At 48.9% G+C, this 16,250-nt stretch overlaps 1 long non-coding RNA gene across 1 annotated transcript; it reads right to left on the bottom strand.

Moving 5' to 3' along the window:
• Positions 1-5,715: 5,715 nt before the first annotated feature.
• On the bottom strand, positions 5,716-9,586 carry LOC128312257 (uncharacterized). Its single transcript, XR_008291317.1, has 2 exons — positions 8,271-9,586; positions 5,716-7,451 (listed from the first exon to the last, which is right to left on the bottom strand). It is a non-coding gene; the product is annotated as an uncharacterized LOC128312257 (long non-coding RNA).
• Positions 9,587-16,250: the final 6,664 nt, after the last annotated feature.

Below are 16,250 nucleotides of genomic sequence, written 5' to 3'. Positions count from 1 at the left end.
CGCGGGCGCGCAGGAGGCAGGGTCCCCGGCTCGCCCGCCCCGATGGGCAGAGCAGGGCCGGCGCCGGCGCCCCCTGCCGGAGGGACGCGCCCGCGGCGGGCGGGGCGCGCGGGAAGCGGGGGGCCGGCACCAGGGGCCGCCGCTCCGTCCCGGGGCTGGCCTCCCGCGCGCGCCCTCGGGACGCTCGGACGCCAAGGTGCGCCCCGGGGGCGCCCCGCCGGCCCGGGCCGCGGCAGCCGTCGCCGCAGAGGCGCCCCAGGCAGCTGGCATCTAGCTTCAGGGGGCGGGGGCCTGGTCACAAATCAGTAACTTGGGACCACACTGCTCCCCGCCAGGCCCACCGGGGCAGATACGACAGCCACCCGGTCCCAGAAACCAGCCGTGCGGGAGGAAGAGAGGCGAGTGCGTGCAGAAGCGACACGTTCCAGGAAAGGAACGGGCCAGGCCGCGTCCCCGCCGGCGCCTCCCGCTGCGCGATGGGGACGACCGCGTCTCTCCAAAACGCTCAGAAACCCGGCGGCGGTAGAGCTGCGTAGAGGCAGCGCGATGCTATCTGAAGCCACCGTGGCTTTTGGTTTACTGTTAAAAGCAAATTGTGTAATTTTACCCATTAAAGGCAGAACACTATTTGTTCTCTGCAGAGCCCCAGAACATGCAGAAGTAATTTGCTTCACTTGTAAAAGACATTTTGAATGCAATTCAAATAGCATATTTTCTTGCTTATTCTTGGTTTTGCCTAACACATGCCAAGCAAGGTCTGGAATTGGAAAGCCTGACCCTCCTGTTTGTAACTTAGGAATTTTCTTTGTTTTTGCTCTCTTGGAGAAAGGATTTGGAACCGCCAGCCAGCGTCTCGGTTGTTTGTTTTGTGAGATTTATCTTTTAACTGATTATCGAGCAGTGTGTTTGGCGTTTTTTGCTCAAGCGCCATTTCCTGCTGGTTGGGGTGAATTACGGAGAGCCCCGGCCTCGGGTGCCAGAGCCCCAGGCGGCTGAGCTTGCCCCCTACTCCCGCCCCACCCCCGGAATCGCCCGCTCACCGCCTCACACATGGCAGGAAATAAAAGTTCTCTTGCTGTGATCTGCTCACAACATGGCCGAGCCCGCCCCAGCGGCGCGCTGCCCCTGGTAAAATGATTTAGGCCTCCCTCCCTCGCACTGTCTCTGCCGAATTTGCTCGCAGTAATAGCCCACACACTTCTCTTTCCTCATGCACTTTGGAGGGGCTGTGCCCGTGCCTGGCCAGGGGCTGCTGGCTGGTGCAGGCAGCCTGAGCTGTCTGTCCATCTGTCTGAGCTGCAGACAGCTCTCCCAAATGCTGTTTGAGGACGGCCAGGTCTTTATCTGTGGGCTTTTCCTCACTTTTCTTCCCCTGGGGGTCGGGGGGGGGGGGGGGAGGCTCAAGGATGCTTTAAGAGTAAATAAGGCTTTAAGAGTTGGTCCTGAAGCACTTAGTTCCAGACCCTTCCGTTCTGGATCTGGTGGGAACCACCCAGGGAAGGCGGAGAAGGGTCCTGTGAGCCTGGCCCTCAAAGACGGGTCCATAGCAAAGCTTTGTCCTGTCTGGGGATCTGCGTTTCTCTCGCTTTCTTTCTGCTGGGTAGGCTTAAGGGTGTAGTTCCAGAACCACCGGGCCGGTCAGCAGCCCCGCCCTGACTTTTGGTGTGAACTTTGGGTAAATGACCTGATCACGCTTCAGCCCCTCATCTGGGTGCAATGTTCACATGCCTAGGCGCCCCACACACCTGACCTGAGTTTAAAACAGCAACGTGTATTTTTGCTGACAGTTCCTTGGGTGGAGTCAGAAATGTGGGTTATGTCACATATGATCTCTTCAAGGTTTGTAAAAATTATCTTCCCAGCATTTCTGTCTCCAAAGTTCCCCTACCTATAACTCTGGCCTGCTCCCGCCTCATCCCCCGCCTCGCTCCCTCCTTGCTGCCCTCTCTACAGGTTCAGCACCTACAGGAATAAATGCAATAAGTCTACCTTTATAAATGGGGGGGGAGTCAAAATGTGTGCTCTCTAAGCAGCAGAACGTGGCTTAGATTCCCAAGCCAAATTGTTCCTTCCAACCTGTACTAGTTATTGGTTGCTGCATGAGTAATCAGCCCTGACCCTAACAGCCGGATACAGTAAGCCTTTATGGTTTCACTGGTTTCTACGGGTCAAGAATTCAGGTCTGGGTCAGGGTCGGTCAGTGCTGCATCGTCTGACGGATTCCCTGAGACCAGAGGGTGTTCCCAAGGCAGCTTGCTCAGGCGCCTGGCAAGTTAGCGCTGCGTGTGGGTGGGGTCCCCATCCCTTGCCACGTGGATCTCTGCGGGGCTCCCTGAGCACCCTCCCAGCGTGGCAGCTGGTCAGCTGTCTTACACCCGCAGAGTAAGAGCCAGGCGGCAGCTGCAGCGTCTTCTAAGTCTCGGAAGTCTCTCGGACATGTCCGCAGCATTGGTGTCATGGGCCGCCCTCTTCGTTGTAGGGGGAAACCGCGTGGGAGTGTGTCCACCAGGAGGCTGACGGCCACACCTCCCAGAAGGAACACAGCCATGCTGTCCTCAGGACAGGCAGCGGGAAAGAGGAGGAGGAAACGCGCGTGGTGTGCCAGCGAGAGCAGCAGGAAGCAACCGGGCCCCCCTGCAAGACCGTGAGTGGGGAGCCATGCAGGTGTCTGAAGGAAAACACTTAGGTGCAGTGGCGGGCCACTGTGAAGGCTTTGAGGCAAAGGGCTCCTGGGGTATCAGCCTGTTGGCCATTTGTATACCTTCTCGTGTGAAATGTCTGTTTCAATCTTTTGCTCATCGCCTAACTGGGTTATAGATCTCCTTAGTTTTGAGTTTTAACAGTTCTTTATGTGTTCTGGATAGAAGCTCGTTCTAGTAAAGATACAGGTAACGTTTTCCCCCAACCTCCAGTTTGTCTTTTAGTGGTTTTTAACAGTGCCTTTTCATAAGCAGTGCTTTCTCATGTTGATGAAATCAATTTACCGGTTTTGTCTTTTCCAAGTAATGCTTTTTGAGCACCAGGAAATGCTAGATCAGACCAAAAAAAAAAAAAGGGGGGATCTGGGGTGTCAGAGTATAGCAAACGTCGCTGCACGGATGTGAAAAGTGGGGGGCTCTGTTCACAGCCTCTGCCTGCTGGGCTTTTGCGGGAATACAGGCAGACCAGTGCCGGGGGTGGGTGGGTGGTCCTCACGTGCTCATTTCCACGCCAGCTGGGAAATCGCCGCGCGAATTGTATTCTTGTACAACTGTGAATTGTGTTCGTGTGCTCTACCAGTAGCCGGCAACGCAGAAGTCCAAGCAGGGACGGGACGGCTGCATTTCCCCACCCTCCTGGCCAGCCCGGCTTCAAGGCCCACCCCCCCCTCCCCCCACCGCCCCGAGCCGCACCAACAGCCTGGCCAAGGTCAGCTGGGACCCCTGAGTACGAAAACCAAGGAGGTCTCTGTCTCTCGCTCGGCCCCTCTGCAGCACTTGGTCCTAGACCACTCCTTCCTGAGAGCAGGCACCTCCCCTCGGCTCCCTGACACCAAGGACCCCCAGCTCCAATGCTGCTTCTTTAGATGTTTCTCCTTGTTCTGCACTTGGCCGTTAGGCTGGCCACGGTCTCCCCCGAGCCCGTGGCCTCCGCTGACGTCCATCTGCAAACTGAACCCTCGCCCTCACCTCCAGACCTATGTTTGGCATCTCTACTTGGTTGCCCCAGGGGCGCCTCAAACTCAAGTTATCCAAACTTGAACTCCTTTTTTTTTTAATGTCTATTTATTTTGAGAGACCGAGAGTGAGCGAGCAGGCGGGGGTGGGGGTGGGGGGGCAGAGGGAAAGAGAGAGACAGAGAGACAGAGAGAGAGAATCCCAAGCAAGCTCCATGCACAGAGCCCGATGCCAGGCTCGATCCCATGAACCATGAGGTCATGACCTGAGCCGAGATCAAGAATCGGATGCTTAACCGAATGAGCCAGCCTGGTGCCCCCGAACTTGAGCGCATGATCTACACCCCCTGCTGCACCCTGAACCCTGCCTGAAACCTAATCTTTTTCCTAATTTCCCTCCGTCACCCACCGTCCATGGAGCCCCACAAGACACAAACCCGGCCCCACCCTTGACCCTTCCCTCTCCGTGTACGTCCACCCCATGGCCGTGTCCTGTTGCTTTTACCTCCCGGATGCCTCCTGCCTACTGTCCTCTGTCCCCAGTGCCGTCATCCGAACTCAGGATGACATCATCGCTTGCCCAGTTAAGAGCCTCTGTCCCAATCTCCCCGCTTCCTCCATCACGCAGCTCCAACAGGCTCTCCCCACCGCCATAAAAAGATCTTTCAAACCCAGGTCTAACTACCCTCTGCTGTCTCTTCCTCAAGGACACCTCCCTGATCACCGTCACCCCAGGAGAGTGAGTCTGGAACCCCACCCGGAGGCGTGTATCACAGTTGTGATCAAACCCGTGTGTTTCAAGGGTACTTGAACTAGGTCTGTTTTCCCTACTGACCTAAATACATTAATTAATGATTAATTAATACAATAAATACAATAAATGAATGATGAGGTCATCAGGGTGGGCCCTAACCCACTATGACTGTAGCCTTCTAGAAAGGAAAATATTGGACGCGGACAGACGTGTAGAGAGGGCAGGCACCAGGGAAGATGGGAGGGACGTTGCCACGAGACAAAGAACTACCAGAAGCTAGGAGACGCCAGGCCTGGAACAGAAGCGTGTTGTGCTTTCGGAGGGAACCTGGTCCGGCGGCCGCCTTGATCACACATTTCCAGCCTCCGAATCTGCGAGAAAATAATGCTCGTTGTTGAAGCCTCCTGGTCTGGGCGCTTTGCTCCGGCAGCCCCAGGACATCCCCGCGATGCAACAAAGGGACGCAGGCCCGAGGTCGCCCTTTCCGATTACTTACTGTTGACTGTAAAATTATCACACGCAACACAAGAGGGCCCCGTGTAAAACTGCCTAACCCAGATGACGTCCACGCAGACGCACGTTCCCTCGTGTGATGGGAAGGCCTCGGGGCCTTTGGCTCCAGGAGGTAGTGAGGGCTGGCGCCGTGATCGCCGCGACCGCATCACCGGGTTCACTCGGAGGACCCTCGTCACAGCGAGATCCAGAGCTTCCGGGAAGGGCGTGGCCTTCCAGGTTTACCTGCGTAGAGCGACAGCCTCACCCAGGGAGGCGTGGCTTCATCCTCAGCAAAGCCGGGCATGCCGTCCCCAGACTGGTGTTCGAGGCCCCCCAGCCCCTCCCGCAGATGCCACGCATCCAACGGAGACGCGGACGAGGCCACCCTGGGACCCCGCCGCTGCGAAGCTGCGGTGGGAATGGGCCCTCACGTGTCCGCGGAGGGAGTGTTGCGGTCAGAACGGGCTTGGAGCCACAAGAGCGGTAACAGAGTCGTGTGCAGGGCGATGTACGCGCTGTGCGTTCTCTCCTCGCCCCGCGAGGAGGCGGCCGTCCTCCGGTTTCTGTGTTTTAATTTTTTTTTTAAGTTTATTTATTTAGGGGTGACGGGGTGGCTCAGTCGGTTGAGCGTCCGACTCTCAGTTTCGGCTCAGGTCACGATCTCGAGGTTCGTGAGTTCGAGCCCCGCGTCGGGCTCTGGGCCGACGGCTCGGAGCCTGGAGCCTGAGCTTCGGATTCTGGGTCTCCCTCTCTCTCTCTCTGCCCCTCCCCCGCTCACACGCTGTTTCTCTCTCTCAAAAATAAATAAACATTTTAAAATTTTAAATAAATCAAATCTATTTATTTTGAGACAGAGGCAGGGAGGGGCAGACTGAGAGGGGGAGAGAGAGAGAATCCCAGGCAGGCTCCACGTTGTCCGCACAGAGCCCGACACCGGGCTCAAACCCACGAACCGCGAGCTGGTGACCTGAGCCGAAACCAAGAGTCGGACGCTTAACCGACTGAGCCACCAGAAATCCCGTTTCTGATCCGGCAAGCACTTCAAAGGAAAAAGGTAGTCCCAACGACCGTGGGTGCGGACGTGAAGTGGGGCAGGGTCACTCTGGAGAGGAACTAGGCGGGATTTATTACCATTTGATGTGCGGGCCCCATGGCCTCGCCCTTTAGTTCTCCATGTACAGAGAGATCAGGAGGGAGCTTGTGTGGTTTCCTGCAGAATTTTGCTTACCCACTGCCGCAGAGTGGACCCCAGCACTTGAGAGCATAACACGACAACTCACAATAACCCCTCAAGGTCCTGTGGGTTGACTGGGCTCGGCTGGACGGTTTTCCCCTGGGTAGTAGAACTCTGAGGCTCCACTGGGTGGAAACACCCAGAAGGGCTTCTTCACTCATGCGTCCGGCATCTCAGTGCCCCTCCCCGTGGCCTCCACCTCTGGGGAAAGTGTGGGGCCGGCTCTCGTCCAAGGCCTCGGCAGGTGGCCTCTCTCTCTTTTTTTTTTTTAATTTTTTTTTAACGTTTATTTATTTTTGAGACAGACAGAGACAGAGTATGAACGGGGGAGGGGCAGAGAGAGAAGGAGACACAGAATCGGAAGCAGGCTCCAGGCTCTGAGCCATCAGCCCAGAGCCCGACGCAGGGCTCGAACTCACGGACCGCGAGATCGTGACCTGAGCCAAAGTCAGACGCTCAACCAACTGAGCCCCCCAGGCGCCCCACGGTGGCCTCTCTCTTGAAAGGACATTGGACTCACGTGGCAGCCAGCTCCAAAGACCACAGATGTGGAGGCAGCCATCCTTGGTCAGGCTTAGTTCCGGAACCCCCCGGTAGCATCGGTTCCCGCAAGGTGCCGACTACAGAAAGCCCAGACCCGGTGTGGGAGGGACGCCATAAGGCCGTGGAAACCTGGAGGTGAGCTTTCCTGGGAGCTGCCTTTGTAGACCGGATGCTACTCCATACAGCATTATTATTCACAGCAAAACATTTGAAATGACCGAAATATCTATCAATAGGAGAACGTCTAAATGAACACACACATATATAGCATATAAATATATTAATATAAACGCTGTGTGTCGTATCAACTAATGTTAATACAACATAGATATTGACGTGTGTCGTCTGTCTCATGATCTTGTGCTACAGTATAACAGGATCGGGTAGAGCTGTTGACAGACAGGCATCTAAGACAGGCTAAGTGACAAAAGCAGGTCACAGAGCCCCAAAGATCGCAGCTTTCCAAAGCCCCTGGGGATAGCTCATTCTCCAGCTTTTCCCCTCAAGCTTTCTCATTAGCCCACTGTTCACCCCAGCTTTGCGCACTTGTGAAGTTAGACGATTACTTCTACGTGTTCTCAACATACGTGTCTTCTCACGGGAGAAGCTCAAGGCCAAGTTCAAGGCAGCCTTGCAGGTGGGGTGTCCCAGGGAGCCCCAGATGAGTCAGATGTCGACACTGCTCTGGCAGTGGGGCCCTGGAGAAGCTGCACCTCCATTGTGCCCTCCCTGGGGGCTGTCAGGCCGCTGGGCTTTACGGCTTTGCAAAGCTGCAGAGACAGACAGGGATAGGACAAGTTAAGGCTCCTGTTCTACTCGGATGTCACTCTGTTCTCACCAAGACGTGGCTGCTTGTCTTGCGTAAGTGCGTCCTCCATCTAGAATTGTTACAGGCTTTTAGTTCGTTTCCAGGGTTCTTAGAAAGCTGACTCTGATCATTTCACCGGTTTTGTCACTGCCCTTACGGAGCAGAGAATTTTCAGATGTCCTTACTCTACCACTTTCTCTGACCTTGAAGTCACTTCTAGCAGGATGTCACCTCTTCCCCTCTACACAAGCTCCCCTTGACAAGATCTTGAGTGGTGCCCACGGTTCTAATCTCAAGGGTCAATTATCAGTCCTACTCTTATTCGATTTAGTAGTAGCTTTTGACGTTCACCTTCTGGGACCACTTTCTTCATCTGGCTTCCAAAGCATCCCCCCCACACTGGCCACTCTTTTTTTTCACCTCCTCCCCTGTTTGCTCTCCTCTCCCCTACTTCGAAACGTCCCACGGGGATGGCAGGCAAGTCTCGCGTCTGTAAAGGCCCACCGTAGACTGACACTCCTAAACGAGCATCTCAGCCGGGTCCCCCCCTCACACGCCACTGTCATGTGTCCAGCAACACGCTCAACATTTCCCCCTTGAGTCCATCAGGTGCATATCCAACTTGAACTAGCTAAAACACAACTGTTGACCGTTCCCCCTGGCCTCCTCCCTCCGGTCTTTCCCATCTCGGCAAACATCACCCAGGCCAGAGATCTTGACGTCACCCTTGACTCCTCACGTTCTCCCGCATCAAATCCATCAGAAGACATATTGGCTCTACCTTCAGAATGTATCCTTCAACGAATCAATGTTTACACCCTCTACCGTGGTCTGAGCCTCCATCAAGTCCCAGCTGAATCAGTGCAACTAGATGGCAGCCAGGATGGCTCGCTTGGAATCCAACTCGCGTCTTTTCTTCCTCTCCCACCGACTTCCTCTGCCACAGCCTCCATCTGTAGGAAAAGCAAACATCTCTCCAGTGGTTCACAGACGCCGCGTGATCTGCTGTCCATGCACCCTCTGCTCCTACAACACCCCCTGTCCGTCCTTCCTCACTGGCTTCCTTAGTCTTCCTCAATGGCCCAGCACACTTCTTCACCCTCTCCAGCTTCGACTCAAATGTCCCCTTCTCGGTGCCTTCCCTGATGCCCTGTTCTCAAAGCTGACCATTCCTGTGTCCCTCAGCCGTTCTACATTTTCTCCTTTGCAAGTATTACTATTTACAATACTGCATGTTCTACGTATCTACTTATTTTTAATATGTAGTTACTTAATATTCAACCGCCCACACGAGCTGACCCAAATGTTGCTGGTTTTGTTTTTATTTTCAGATTTCATTTCTTCTCTTCCTTAAGGCATTGTCTGTGAGCACGGGCGAGGCTCACTGCATCCCGACTGTCCCCAGGTCTGTGCAGGGAGCCCGGCAGCCTCACGGGTGGGATGGCTGGACTGGTCCACTCCCTGGTCTCATCTGGCCTTTGCCATCACCTCCCCTGAGATTCCGTGTCTCCAGCTGTGGGACTCCCACCCCAGCTGGTCTTATTTTTTGAATGTGTATTTATTTTTGAGAGAAGAGAGGATGGGGTGGGGCAGAAAGAAGGGGACAGAGGATCTGAAGCGGGCTCTGTGCTGTCAGGGCTCAAACCCACGAACCAAGAGATCATGACCTGAGCCGAAGTTGGACACTTAACCGACTGAGCCACCCAGGCGCCCAGTCCCCAAATTGGTCTTTACCTCCTGAACCAAGGTTCTGACATTCCACAGATGTGCTCAGAGTTCCTTTGCTGGAGCATGTGGGAACTCCGTCTACCCTGTTACACAAGAATGTCTGATTTATTCATCTCTTAGGGGGCGTAGATTATACAAACAATGTAGTATGCCACGAATTCCAGCCCTGCTCTTGTCAGTATCTGTTTGAGAGTCTGATGCCATATCGTAAAAATGATATGAACAGTAACAACTCAAATTTATTGGGACTAGTTGAAACAATAAGACTGAGAGCTTGTTGAAATAATAAAGCACAGAGTGTTTTTCTTTTTAAAGAGGGAAGGAAATTTAGTATTCACATGGGATGGAAATCGAATCCTTTTTGGTAAATCTTGATCTAACCAATGTAGCAAAGTAATGTAACAGGATGCACATCATCCTTAAAATTGATTGCACTCTCAAGTTCAACGTTTTCTGAATTGCCATATATAGCAATTCTCGCTGCCCTGTTGTAAACGGACTACTTGACCATGAAGTAAGGTTAAATAAATTAATATACGGATAGCACTCAGAATGGTGCCCAGCATCGAGGAACCACCATATGTAGAAGCAATTATGATTCATCACAGAACACAAAGCTGTGTGTTACAGTATGCATTTTTACGTTCTACGTGGAAAAATAGTTTATAGCAACATTACCCTATAAATCTATCACTTTTATCCCAGCAGCTATTTGAGAACTTTTTGAGGCTTAAATGAACATGCAGTGTTGAAACCATGAAGAATCTATACTAATAATTTGATGAATTTCCTGATTATGTTGCCTTTTAGACAGGATTCACCTCACATTTAACCAGCATGATCTTTCCTACTTGAAGCTTGTCAACGATTAATTTGAGCTGAGGATTTTTATTTGTTTTCATTTTCTTTTGAGTTTATTTATTTATTTTGAGAGAGAGAGAGAGAGAGGGAGGGAGGGAGAGAGGGAAGGGGCAGAGAGAGGGGGAGAGAGAGAGAATCCCAAGCAGGCTCCACACTCAGTGCAGAGCCTGACATGGAGCTCAGTTCCAAGACCAAGAGATCACAACCTGAGCCAACATCAAGAGTCAGATGCTTAACTGACTGAGCCATTTGGGCACCCCCACTTTTGTTTGTTTTCTTGTTTTCTTGTTAGCATGTAGATTAGGTGAATGGACTTTGGATCAGCCAATCTAGGCACTAAGACTATGTGACAGAACAATTTGTGGGATTTATAACATATGCAGAAGTAAAATATATATGACAACAATTGAATAAAAAATAAATAGAATAATAGAAGAAACAAGAAAGGAAAATAGAAGTATATTGGTATAAGGTTCTCATACTATACATGAAGTGGTGTAATACATGTAAAGCGATCGTGATGAATTACAGACAAATACTATACACCCTAAAGCAACCACTAACATGAAAAAACAAAGAGCTGTAGGTCATTAGCCAATGAAAGAGATCAAATAGAATCATAAAAATTGTTCAATTAATCCTAAAGGAGCCAGAAAAAGAAAAGGGAACAAAGAGCAGATGGGACAAATGGAAAACAAAGAGCAAGACACCTGATGATTACAGTAAATATGAATGGCTAAATACGATGATTAAAAGTCAGAGATCATCAGATTGGATAGAAAAGCAAGTCCCAACTATATGCTGCTTACAAGAAATGCACTTAAAAAAAAGAAATGCACTGTATTTTATTTATTTTTTATCTTAGAGAGAGAAAGAGAGCACACAAGCAGGGGAAAAGGGCAGAGGGAGAGAGAAAGAGACTCTCAGGCAGGCTCCACACTCAGTGTGGAGCCCAACACGGGACTTGGTCCCACAACTGTGGGATCATGACCTGAACCAAAATCAAGAGTTGGATGTTCAACCGACTGAGCCATCCAGGCACCCCAAGAAATGCACTTTAAATTAAAAAAAAAATGACACAAACAGGTAAAAGTAAAAGGATAGAGAACAACATGCCATGCCAACATTGGTCAAAAGAAAGCTGGAATATTAATATCCAACAAAGTAAATTTGATAGCAAAGACTATTACCAAGGATGAAGAAGACTATTTCATAATAATAAATGGGTCAATTCATCAAGAAGACATGATAATGCTAACATTTCTAAATTATAAATGTTTATGAAGCTAATAACAGAGTTCCAAAATATTGACGCAAAAGCTGAAAGGAGAAAAAGACAAAATGATCATGATAGTCAGAGGTTTCAATACCCCCTCTCAATAATGATTTAAGAAATAGACACAAGGGCACCTGGCTGGCTCAGTCGGTAGAGCATGCAACTCTTGATCTCAGAGTTGTAAGTTCAAGCCCCACACTAGGTGTAGAGACTACCCCAAAAAAAATTGTTAGAAAAATTGACATAAAATCTGTAAGGACACTGAAGATTTGAACAACACTATCTTTTAACTTGGTCTGATTGGTATTTATAGAACATTCCATGCAACATTCTTTTCAAGTGTAGAAGAGAACTATGAACATAAAACTACATTGTGTACCATAAAACAAGTCTTAACAAACTTAAAAGGATTCAAGTCATACCAAGCATTTATCTGATCACAATGGATTGAATTTGAAATCAATAATAGAAATATCTCTTAAAAATGCCCCAAATATTTGGAAACCAAATAACACACTTTTAAATATCCCATGGGATGGAGAAGACATAAAAAGAGAAATAAGATATTTTGAAATGAATGCGAATAAAAACACACCACGTGATCCAAATGTGTGGAGATGCTGCTAAAGCAAGATATAGAGGGAAATTAGTAGCGTAGACGCCTACATGAGAAAAGAAGAAAGGTCTTAAATCGATGACCTCAAGAAACTAAGAGAGCAAATTAAACCCAAAGTAAAGAGAAAAAAGGAGAATATAGATCAGAGAGGAATTCATTTGAAGCAGACAACAGAAAAAACAATAAAACAAACCTTCGAGACCATCAATGGCATTTATGAATCTCTAGCTACAGTGACACAAATTTGACATTATACAGACATTAAAAAGGATAATAAATAATAAAGGTTATCCTGAACAACTTTAAGCCAATAGTTTCAGCAACTTACATATATCGGGCTAATTCCGTGAAAGACAAAACTCCCAAAGCTCATTTGGAAGGAAATAGATAAACCAAATGACCCAATATTTATTAAAGAGACTGAAACTGTAGTTGAAACCTTCCTCCCAAAGAAAATGCCCAACCCACATGACTTCCTTGGTGAATTCCACAAATTGTCTAAGGAGGAAATAATCGCAATTCTGTACATAGTCTTCCATACAACTAAAAAGGAGGAAATATTCTCAGCTCAATTTATGAGACCAGCATCATCATGATACTAAAACAATATAAAGACATTACAAGAGAACAAAACTATAGACCCATATCTTTCAGGAGCTAGATGTAAAATACTCTAAGTAACATTTTCACAGATCAAATCTAACAATATATAAAAAAGATAACACATCATGGCCAACTGGAGTTTATCCCCGGAGTACAGGTTTTGTCACAGGCGCCATTGGCTACTCTCCTCCCATAGAATGTCACGGTCTTCCACCCAAATCCACTGCCATGTTTTCCTGAGGGTCTGTTACGTTCTCCAGTTACCTACTGCTCCAGAACAAACCACCCCAAAACTTAGTGGTTTAAAACAATCATTTGAGGGCACGCGTGGGTGGCTCAGTTGGCCAAGCATCTGGCTCTTGGTTTTGGTTCAGGTCGTGAGCTGACAGTTTGTGAGATTGAGCCCCGAGTCAGGCTCTGTGCTGACAGCGTGGAGCCTGCTAGGGATTCTCTCTCTCTCCCTCTCATTCTGCCCCTCTCCCCTCCCTCAAAATAAATAAACAAGACAAAACAACGACAACCATCTGATTTTTAAAATTTTTATTTGTTAATTTTTAAGGTAAACTATCGCCCAACGTTGAGTTTGAACTCATGACCCTGATATCAAGAGTCTCATGCTCTACCAAGTGAGCCAGCAAGGTGCCCCCAACGATTTGATTTTACGCAGTTTAAAAACCAGTGGGGTGCCTGGGTGGCTCAGTCGGTTAAGTGGCAGACTTCAGCTCAGGTCACGATCTCACGGTTCGTGGGTTTGAGCCCTGCGTGTTGGGGCTCTCTGCTGTCAGCGCGGAGCCTGTTTCGAATCCTCTGTCTCCCTTTCTCTCTGCCCTTCCCCTGCTGGTTCTCTCTCTCTCTCTCTCTCTCTCTCTCTCTCTCTCTCTCGATAAATAAACTTAAAAAAAAAAAAAAAAAGACTGGGCTTTTGTCCGCCCCGTTCAGAAACGTGATGACTCACTCTGGGAGCAGGAAGGCGTACTATGGGGAAACGCACAGAAACTTTTTTCTTAATTCCAGGGACAAATCAGAAAAGAAATTAAAAAAAACAAACACAAGAACTTTTCTTTGGAAATTTGAGTTCGATCCAAAACGAGCTCCATGGGAAAGGCAGGTCTACCTTGTGGGTGATCTTTAAAGGTACAAGTAGGGCAAAGAAGGGACCTACCTTTATAATAAAAATACCAGTGTGACTTGTAAATGCTCCTTTGGAAAACCTGCACGATCCAAATGAAGGGGGCACAAAGTAGAAAAGAAAGATCGCTCGTAGCCCCTGCAGCGCCTCTTACGTTCCAGCGTGTGACTTTCCAGAACCTTTAAATGCTCCCTCTTCATCAGGTGAATAAAAGGAAAAGTCAGAAAAAAGAACACAGGGGCACCTGGGTGGCTCAGTCAGTTAAGCGTCCAACTCTTGATTTCAGCTCCTGATCTGAAACTCATGATCTCAGGGTTCGTGAGTTCAAGCCCCACGTCAGGCTCTACGCTGACTGTGCAAAGTCTGCTGGGGAGTCTCTCTCTGCCCCTCCCCTGCTCATGCACGCATGCGCACGCTCTCTCTCTCTCACTCTCTCAAAATAAATAAACTTTAAAAAAAGTGGAGGACTGCTCTTAAAGAAAAAAAAAAAAGAAAAAAGAACACAGAGGCTTCTGAGGAAACTATGCAAGAAGTTCAATTTTAATTGGATTTGAATTTGAATTTGGTGAATAACTCACTAAAAATTTTTCTAATAGCTTTATTAGGCTACAACTCACACGCCATACAATTCACTCATTTAAAGTGTACGACTCGATGTTTTTTAGTATATTCACAGAGTTGTGAATATATCAGCATCCCAATGGAATTTAAAACATTTTTTTAACGCTTATTTATTTTGAAGAGACAGAGACAGACGGTGAGCAGGGGAGGGGCAGAGAGAGAGAGAGGGAGACACAGAACCTGAAGCAGGCTCCAGGTTCTGAGCTGTCGGCACAGAGCCTGATGTGGGGCTCAAACCCATGGACCGCGAGATCATGACCTGAGCCAAAGTCAGACGCTTAACTGACTGAGCCACCCAGGCGCCCCCCAATGGAATTTTAAAACATTTGTCTCCCTTAAAAGAAAGCCTCCCAGCCCCATTTCCCCCCAAACTTCCCAACCCTAGGCAAGTGCTAATCTACTTTCTGTCTCTATGGATTAATCTATTCTAGAATTTCAAATATAAATGACTGAAATCATACAATATGTGGTCATTTACGACCAGCTTCTTTCACTTGGCAGAATATTTGCAAGGTCTTACGTGCTGGGACACGTATCAGCACCTCATTTCTTGTCACTGTTGGCTAATTTGCCACTCTACAGATATACCACATTTTGTCTATCCACCCATCAGCTGACAGACATTTGGGCACTTGCTGAAATTTTAAAATTAATTCTAAGCTCCTTTTTTTTTAAATGTTTATTTATTTTTGACAGAGAGAGAGAGAGAGAGAGAGAGACTGAGCATGAGCAGGGGAGGGGCAGAGAGAGAGGAAGACACAGAATCTGAAGCAGGCTCCAGGCTCCAAGCCATCAGCACAGAGCCCGATGCAGGGCTCGAACTCACAGACCGCGAGATCATGACCTGAGCCGAAGTTGGACGCTCAACCGACTGAGCCACCCAGGCGCCCCTCCTTTTTAAATATTTTGACCAGCAAGTTATAGTCTCAATTATTTAAAAAAATATTTTCTTTTGAAGTTTATTTTTAAGAGAGAGAGAGTGTGTGTGTGTGTGAGAGAGAGTGGGGGAGGGCAGAGAGAGAGCAGGGGACAGAGGATACAAAGCAGAGACCCAGATTTGGGGCTCGAACCTATGAACCGTGAGCTCATGAACTGAGCCAAAGTCGGATGCTTAACCAACTGAGCCACTGAGCCACCCAGGCGCCCCTATTTTGAAAAATCTTTAAAAGGTTTTAAAGACCACAAAAGTAATGCGGGTCCATGAATAATGAAAACACCACAGAAAAGCAGGTGGGAGAAACAGAAAGCCTCCCTACGTTCCCCCAAACCCCATTCCTCCAGACATTGACCCCCCCAGTTCAGGTGTTTTTGTCCAAAGCTTGTCCCCCCACATTTACAAGCACGTACATACACACAATCCTCATTATTCGTGGAGCCCACATTTGCAAATGTATCTAACAACTAAAACTTCGCCGTTACCCCAACATCGATACTTGTGACACTTACTGCATCATTTTGGGACATTCGAGTAGGTGCAAAAAACGTGTCGCCCAACTTGCGCGTCCCCAGCTGAGGTCGAGCAAGGTGATGCTCTGAGTAATGACAATTGACGGTATGTGTAGGTACCTTCACGCCTAATTTTGCAAAATTGCATCATATAATACATTGCTTTCCAGCTTTGTTTTTCTAACTAATGCATCACGGAGACACTTCCCTATCAGCACATGAGGATCAAATGAAGTCCTTAACACAAAGGGCAGGTAATCTGTAGTCCAATCCAGCCTGCTGCTGCTTTTTTTTTTTTAATTTTTTTTAAACGTTTATTTATTTTTGAGACAGAGAGAGACAGAGCATGAATGGGGGAGGGGCAGAGAGAGAGAGGGAGACCCAGAATCCAAAGCAGGCTCCAGGCTCCGAGCCATCAGCACAGAGCCCGATGCGGGGCTCGAACCCACACACCGTTAAGATCATGACCTGAGCTGAAGTC

Source organism: Acinonyx jubatus, chromosome D4 (genome assembly GCF_027475565.1).
Source record: "Acinonyx jubatus isolate Ajub_Pintada_27869175 chromosome D4, VMU_Ajub_asm_v1.0, whole genome shotgun sequence".
Lineage (NCBI taxonomy): Eukaryota > Metazoa > Chordata > Mammalia > Carnivora > Felidae > Acinonyx > Acinonyx jubatus.
This window is presented reverse-complemented; position numbering and strand designations above follow the sequence as displayed.